Below are 9166 nucleotides of genomic sequence, written 5' to 3'. Positions count from 1 at the left end.
TATGTCTAGTTCATTAAGCAGGTGTTCTGGGCAAGATAATATAGGGGAAATGGCAAATATGAAACACTGTTTTCCATTAACCCCTCTGGCACTGACAGTCGGAAGCTCCCCTTCTGAAGGCTAATCCATTTTGCTTAATGCTTAGTATTTTCAGATCCTAGCTTTGGGTTCCAGAAAGGTTTTATATTTGAAGTACAAGAAAAGCAGGTGGAGATTCTGAGCACCTAATCAGTTATCCCTTGTGAAAATCAATTGATAAATGCCTAAAAGCATCAAAAGTAGAAAGCCTTTATAGAATTAGTATACACTAAACCAGGATACTTTATTCTTTATTATTAGAGCTGATATTAGAAGTTTCCTTTCATTACATTAATGAGAAGATTGCCTCTGTGTCTGTTTATCTGTGTGTTCATGTGTGTGTGTGTGTGTATACATGTATCTGCTATTTTCACCCATTAGAAGGTTCCCTGAACGCACACTTATATTTGCATCTAAGACTGTTAGTTAAGAAAGGTAAGGTTTTTGCTTTTGTTTTTGTTTTTAAAAAAAGGTAATGAATATTATTATTCACAATATTTAAACCAAAGATTACAGGATCATAAAATGCTTTCTATCCCTGGTCAAATTTAGCTGATAAACTTGCTATATCAGTTTGGGTTTAAATGGCTTTGAACATTACATGAGCATTTCAGTTTGCCACAGTCCCCACCAATTTTGCTATAATGACTTTTAATTGCCTTCCTCATTTATTTGATCTCCCTGATCCCCCACCCCATCATTTGAATTTGTAAATCCTATCTAAACACTTATCTCCCCAAAACAGGATCAATTAACTTTCTCCTTTGGTTTAATATTTTCCAGGATTTAATATTGCAAAACTTAGTATTGTTCATGTTTTAAAACACTCTGGTCTCAAATGACCTAGATTAAAATCTAAATCAATTTCTTTCTTTGAAGGCTAGCAATTTAACCTCTAAAACCTCACACTTTTCATCTGTAAAATGGCAATCATAGTAATAGCTACAGTAATAGCTACCTCATATGTCCCAGCTCTGTCTGACCATCAGCATCTGCTTCATGGGCATGTAACGTGAGCAGTTACACAGGGTCCCACATTCAGAAGGGCCACGTGCTTATGAAGTGCTCTATTGTTTCTGTCTAAATTTTAACCATTTTTGAACAAGGAGCTAAGCATTTTCATGTTGCTCTAAGCCCTTCAAATTATATAGCCAGTCCTGATATCCCCAGGGATGGATTTTTTAACCATTTAGTCAAGGATTTTCCTCATGTTGCATTTAAAAATAGATTTATATAATATTAAAATAAAAAACTCACAATGCTATATAAATACACAGATCTCATTTGACTTCTTTTTTATTTTTATTGGTTCCATATTGTCAGCTGTATTTTTTCAGAAATGAATACTGATTCGAAATTATTTATATTTTTTCTATTATAGTTGGAAAGACTTTTTAAAAACTACCTTGGGTTACCAGATTTAATAAATAAAAATACAGATTCCAGGTTTCTGGCCCAACATGCAATGAGCTTGGAAGTCATCATGCCATCCTAACAGCAAGTAAAAATCTCAACTGGAAAAATCAGCTGTTCTGAGATCTGTCAGAGAGGTGAGGTCAAAGGACAAACCGCTACCCCCCAAATTGGAGAGAGAGAGATGAATACAGAAATCTCTTCAGGAAACATTACCAGGGTAGGAAAATCTGGGTGGCTCAGAGTGGACAAATCTGATCATTAAGACTCCATGGGGCACAGTCATAGGGGCCTCCAACATTATTATGAGTTTTACCTCAGAGCTCCACCAGATTTTCATAGAGAACATTAGAGAGAAGTCTTCTTGTGCTTTCAGCAGCAGAAAGAGGAAAAAGAACCCAAGGGTTTCTGTTCTTTTTAACAAGACTTGCCCTCCAAACAATTTTACCAGAGTCTCAAGCTGTTGGCTTTTTTTCAGAAGCTAACTGACTGGAAAGAAGGGAAATATCCAACTTTAGCCCACTCCAGCAATTGTCTTCCACCGGAGAGGGAAGAAAACTAAGAACTTGTAAAGTTTAAAGTTAGGAGGCACAATACCACTGAAAGACTGAGACCTAATGACAGAACGATATAATGCTTCCCTTTTTTCACACTTTGCCACCACATTACTAAAACTCTATCTAAGTAGTTCTTTTTACACAGTACATCATGGTCAACTATCAGGAAAAAAATTACAAGACATAGTAGAAGGCAAAAAAAAAAAACAAAAAACAAAAAACAATTTTAAGAGACAGAGCAAGTATAAGAACAAGACTCAGAAATGGCAAGGATGTTGGAATTATCTGACTGGAAATTTAAAACAATTATAGTTAACATGTTAAGGGCTGTAATGAATAAAGCAGACAGTATGCAAGAACAGATAGGCAATGTAAGCAGAGAGATTAAAATTACAAGAAAAAAGTCAAAAAGAAATGCTAGAGACCAAAAACATTAATAAAAATGAAGACTGCCTTTAATAAGCTCATTAGTAGATTAGGCCACAGCTGAGAACTATTCTGCTTAGCTTGAGGATATTTTCATAGAAACTTCTAAAAATAAAAAGCAAAGATAACAGGAAAAACAAAACAGAATATCTGAGAACTCTCAAGAATTACAGGGTAACAACAAATGTGTAACACATAGGTGAAGGTAATACTAGGAGAAAAAAATGAGAAAGGAACAGAGAATATATTTGAAGCAATGATGACAAAGAATTTCTACCAAATTAATTTCAGATGCCAAACCACAGATTCGGGAAACTCATATAATCCCAAGCAGAATAAATGCCAAAAACACTACCTCTAGGGATATTATATTCCAAGTACAGAAAATCAAATATAAAGAAAAAAATCTTGAAAGAAACCACAGGAAAAAAAAAAACCTTACCTATAAAGAAGCAAAGATTAAAATCACAACCAACTTCCCCTCAGAAATGGAAGCAAAAAGAGAATACAGTGAAATATTTAAAGTGTTAGAAAAAAATCAACCTAGAATGACATGCCCAGTGAAATTAGTTTCCAAAGATGAAGAAGAAATACTCTCTCAAACAAACAAAAATTGGGTAGTTTATTGCCAGCAGAGTTGTCCTTCAGAAAATTTTAAAAGAAATTCTTCAGAGAGAAGAAAAATGATATAAGTCAAAAACTCAGATCCACATAAAGAAACTAAGAACATGAGAGAAGGAATAAGTAAAGATAAAATAAAAACTTTGTATTCTTAATTGATCTAATAGATAATAGTTCAAAACAATAAAAGTAATTTTATTTACTTTTATTTTATTTTATTAATAAATAAAATATTTAATTAATTTTATTTAATATGTGTGTATGTTTACTTAATGTTTATGTAATTTATTTAATGTGTGTGTATGTTTATGCATAAATAAAATAAGTGATGGAAACTCAGCAAGTATATACGATACAGGAAAGATAAATTAAAATTATTTTGTTATTATATAATATTCACACTACCCATGAAGTGGTTTACTGTTATTTGAAAGTGTACTTGGATTAGGTGTAAAAGCATATTGCAAACTCTAGAGCAACCACTAGAAAAAGTAAAAAAAGGAAATATAACTGGTATGCTAAGAATGGATCAAAAATGGAATCATATGAAATGATTGATAAATTCACAAAAGGCAAAAAATGAATAGAAGGCAAAAATAGGAACAAAGAACAAAAGGAATGAAAACAATCGATAGATACTAATCCTAACTATATCTGTAATTACTTATAACATCAGTGGCCTAAGTATAAAAATTAAAAGTTGGAGATTGTTGGAGTGGATCAGAAAACAACACTCAAATAAATGTTGTGTAAAAAAATACCACTTAAATATAAAGATACATATAAATTAAGATTAAATGGTTGGAGAAAGATGTACAATTATAAAACTAATCAAAAGAAAGCAGAAGTAGCTATATTAATTTCAGAGAAGACTTAAGGGAAAGGAAAGTTATCAAGGATAAAGAGGGGCATTACATAATAGAAAAGGAGTCAATATTACAAGAAGATGTAACCATCCTTAATGTGTAAGCACGTAAAAACAGAGTGTCAAAATACAAGAGGTAAAAACTGCAGGGAGAAATATATGAATTCGCTATTATTTCTAGTGATTTCAACATCTCTCAATCAGAAATAGAGAAGCAGTTAGAAAATCTGTAAGGACATAGTTGAACTTAACAGCACCATCAATCAACTAGATGTAATTGACATCTATTGAATACTTGAACCAAAAACAGCAGAATACACATTCTTCTTAATCTTACATGGAACATTCTCCAAGATAGACCACATTCTGAGCCATAAAATACACCTTAACAATTTTTAAGTAGAAATCATACATTGTGTGCTCTCAGACCACAATGGAAATATACTAGAAATCAATAACAGAAAGATAACTGGAAACCAATAAAATACTTGAAAAATAAACAATATACTTCTAACTAACATACAGATCCCCCAAAACACAGGAAAATTTTTAAAATATTTTAAGCTAATTGAAAATGAAAACACAAATTATCAAAATTTGTAGGGTACATCAAAACCAGCACTTAGAAGAAAATGTATAGCATTTCATGCATGTATTCAAAAAGAAGAAAGATATAATATCAATAATCTAACTTTTCCACCTCGGGGAACTGGAAAAAGATGAGCAAATTACATCCAAATTAAGCAGAAGAAAATAATTATTAAAAATTACAGCAAATATTTAAAATTAATATTTTAAAATAAATATTAAAAATAAAATAAAATTTATTTTATTAAAAATAAATAAAAATTACATATGTTTACAGAATTAAAATTTTGCTTTAATTTTGGGGGTATATTTGGCTATAAATCAATGGGGGGGAAAATAAAACCAAAAGTTGGTTTTTTGAAAAAAAAATAATATTGATAAAGATCTAGCCAGGAGAACTAAGACAAAAAGATATATGGCACAAGTTTCATCAGAAATTAAAGAAGGGACATCACTACAGATTCCATATTTATTAAAAGGAAAATAAAGAAACACTATGAACAATGCTATACCTACAAATTTGATAACCTGAATGAAATGAAACAATTCCTTGAAAGATACAATCTGAAAAATGTCACAAATAGAAAATAAACAATGAATAGGTCTATGCCTATTTAAGAAATAAATATAATAGTAAATAACCTTCCAGAAGAGAAAGCATCAGCCCTATATGGGTAGTGAATTCTACCAAACATGAGAATTTTTAAAGTCAAAGATTTATATAAATTTTCTACAAGCTATTCCACAAGGAAGAAGCAGAGAAAATTGTTCCTAACTCATTACATGAAACCAGCATTACCTTAATACCAAAACTCTGCAAAGTTATTACAAGAAAAGATTACTACAATCAATATCTCTCAAGAGCATATATGTAAAAAAAAATCTCAACAAAATATTAACAAATCAAATCCATCAATGTATAAAAAGAATTATATACCAAGTGGGACTTATTCCAGTTATGCAAGAATGGTTCAAAATTCTGAAATCAATTAATGCAGTTCATTATATCAACAGTCTAAAGAAGAAAAGGCACATGATAATATCAATAGACACAGAAAAAGCATTTGATAAAATCCAACAGTCATTTGTGACAAAAAAAAAAAAAAACCATCAGCAAACTAGAAAGAGGGAAAAATTTCCTCAATTTGATGAAGGATCTACAGAAAACCTACAGCTAAATTATACTTAATGTTGAGAAATTAGAAGCATTCATGCTAAGATCAGGAATGAGGCAAAGATGTTCTCTCTTATCACTGCTTTTAACATCACATTGGATGTCCTAGATAATCTATTAAAAGAAGAAAAAGAAATAAAAGTAATACAGACTGGGTTGGAAGAAATAAAACTATCTTTGTTCAGAAGTGACATGATTGTTTGTAGAGAAAACCTGAAGTACTCAGCCAAAAACTCCTGGAACTAATAACTGATTATAGCAAGGTTGCATGATACAAGGTGAATATACAAAAATCCTTTATTTTCTTACATACTAGCAATGAATAAATGGAATTTTAGTTTAAAACACAATACTATTTACATTGTCACCCACAAGAATAAAATATTTTGGTATAAATCTAACAAAATATATATATAACATCTACTTGAGGAAGACTACAAAACTCTGATAAAAAAATCAAAAAATAAATAAATAAATGGATATATATTCCATGTCCATGGACAATAAGACCCAATATTGTTAAGACGTCTCAGTTTTTCGCAATTTGATCTGTAGATCTGACATAATCCCAATGAAAACAATATTACTTTTGTAGATATCAAAAAACTGATCCAAAATTTTATACAGAGAAGCAAAAGATTCAGAAGATCCAACACAATAGTGATGGAGATGATGGAAAACTGATACTACCTAACTTCATGACTTAATGTAAAGTGACAGTTCTTAAGACATTCTAGTATTGACAATAATAGACAAACATATCAAAGGAACAAAATAGTCCAGAAATAAACCCACATCAATACAATCAACTGTCTTTGACAAAGGAGCAAAGGCAATATAATAAGATAGTCAATAGTACATAAATGGCATTTAGAGCCATAGCACTGGATGAAATGACAAAGGGGATGAATGTGCATGGATAGGAACCAGGCCCAAGGAGTGCAGCGAGCTCCAGGGTATCATGTTGGAGAAATGAGAAGGAACTAGCAAAGAACAACAACAACAACAAAAAAAAAGCCACTTCATAAATGAAAACTAGTGTTCTTGATGCAATACAAATAATAAAAAAGAGAGTTATCATATGTGTCAAATGCTACTGATCTGTCAAATAAAATGAAGCGTGATAACTGACTTGTAAAGGAGGTTGGTAATCTATGTCATTAAATTAAATATATGAAAGTACTTACGCCTACCCCGTACATAGTAAGTATTCAATAAAGCTAAAAATTTTTATACACAAACCTTCACATTTATGCTTGAATCCTAGATGGACTTTACATGTTGAAATAGAAACTGCTTGAACATGCAAGAAAATGTTTTATAAGTTTCTTACCATATAACCCCAGATTCCAAGATGTATCTACACATAAGAAACCAGCAGCTAACTTTCTAAACCCCTCAAAAGATGTTTATTGTTATGACAGAACATTATTTCTCTGACCTTTATTCTACCAAGTCAACCTAGCATTCTGCCTCCTTAATAATTTTCACCAGCAACTTTCTCTATGTAAAACCATAAAATCCAGAAAACACCTGACAAGATATTAGGAGAACATTCTTGGTAGCCTAATACATTATTGAAAGGAACTTTCTAGGAGTCAGATCTAATAGTGGTTAAAAATTTGACACTCCAGAATCAACCTGCCCGAATGTGAACCCCAGCTCCATTACTTATCAGCTGGGTGAAATTTATACTTTCATTTCCTTTCTTGCAAAATAGAAAGCAATAGTAATAATAGCAACACTAATAAGGTTGTGAGGATTAAATGAGTTAAAATGTTTAAAGTGCTTAAAATGATGCCTGATACATAAATTAATCTGCTGATTTGTATAAGGGAATGAGCTCGAAAATCATTTGCAAAGACTGTTAAAAATATTTAGCTCCAGGTCCATCCAGACCTACTAAGTTAGAAACAGCAAGGTAGAGTCAAAAAATATATGTTATTAAAACAAATGCGCTGGTGTTGGTGGCTAGTCCTCTTTGGGAATGGCTTCTTTATTTCCCACTCAGGAAACTTACTGCAGGTACTTAGTAAGATAGATAACATTTGTAAAAGTGTTTGCTGTAATTATAGGTTTTCATTTAGTATAAACACTGGTTGGAAGAAAGATGCAAACACTTAACTGCAGTAGAATAGAGAAGTACATCTGAGAAGAGTATTCGAGCACTGTATCATTGGGCAGAGAGCAGATTTTGTCACAGAAAAACAAATGAAAAGGAGATAAATATTTGAAATATAAATAAATATAGCTGTATTCGAATTGAGCAAAAGGAAAAAGGGTATCTTGGGAAAGAACACAGGAAAAGAGAAATTCAGAGCACCATCTGGAGTATTAAGAGAAAATTTTACTTTTTCACGTGGCATAGTGGCTCACGCCTGTAATCCCAGAACTTTGGGAGGCCAAGGCAGGGATCACCTGAGGTCAGGAGTTTGAGACCAGCCTGGCCAACATGGTGAAACCCCATCTCTACTAAAAACACACACAAAAAATTAGCTGGGCGTGGTGGCAGGTGCCTGTAATCCCAACTACTCGGGAGGTTGAGGCAGGAGAATTGCTTGAACCTGGGAGGCAGAGGTTTCAGTGACCCGAGATCGTGCCATTGCACTCCAGCCTGGGCAACAAGAGCAAAACTCCGCCTCAAAAAATAAATAAATAAATAATAATAATAAAAGGAAATATTAAGAGAAGAGCAAACTTAAAAATGAGCAGAAATCCTCAAAAAAACCTACATGGAAAGGGTTAAATAAAATATTCTATATCTAACTAAAATAGTTATATATAATTGTCAAAAACAATATTAGATCAGTATATTTATTAGTAAAATAAAGCTGTACAAGGTGGTCTTCTATACAAAGTTATAAGATTTTATCACACAAATATAACTATTATGACTATGATAACTATTATGGTAAAACCAGAAAAGAAAGTTAAAGAAAAGAGTGTAAATAGACTGTTGTTTTAGCACCCCTCAGAGAGAAGTACTTGAAGTTAAGATACTTTACGCTTGTATTTATATATGTGTGAACATATATGTATGTATGTATTTATATATGTATACACACTTGCAGTGTCTCCTGCACTAGTACTATGTCAGTTTCACTGATCTCCTTATTGTCACGCTTATTTAACACCCATTTTTCCTTCACTTTGTAACTAAATGAGTTATCTAAAATATATATATCTGATTATGTTATCCTGAAATTTAAAACACTTCAGTATCCTCCCTTATCCCTGACAATCAAATGGGAAACCTTAATATGTCTGCAAAGGCCATCTGTGCTGGAGTTCTGGCTACTTTCCTACTTCTTCCTTCTCTCTAACTACTTTAGTTACTCTTACTCTACTTGATCAAGTTTCTCACAAGTGGCATGATTTCTCTTCCCTTCAGGACAGGAGACCTATGCTCCCGGAACTTTCCTATTCCCCCTCCTCTTCCTGAAT

The sequence above is a fragment of the Pan troglodytes genome, chromosome 7 (genome assembly GCF_028858775.2).
Source record: "Pan troglodytes isolate AG18354 chromosome 7, NHGRI_mPanTro3-v2.0_pri, whole genome shotgun sequence".
Classification (NCBI taxonomy): domain Eukaryota; kingdom Metazoa; phylum Chordata; class Mammalia; order Primates; family Hominidae; genus Pan; species Pan troglodytes.
This window is presented reverse-complemented; position numbering follows the sequence as displayed.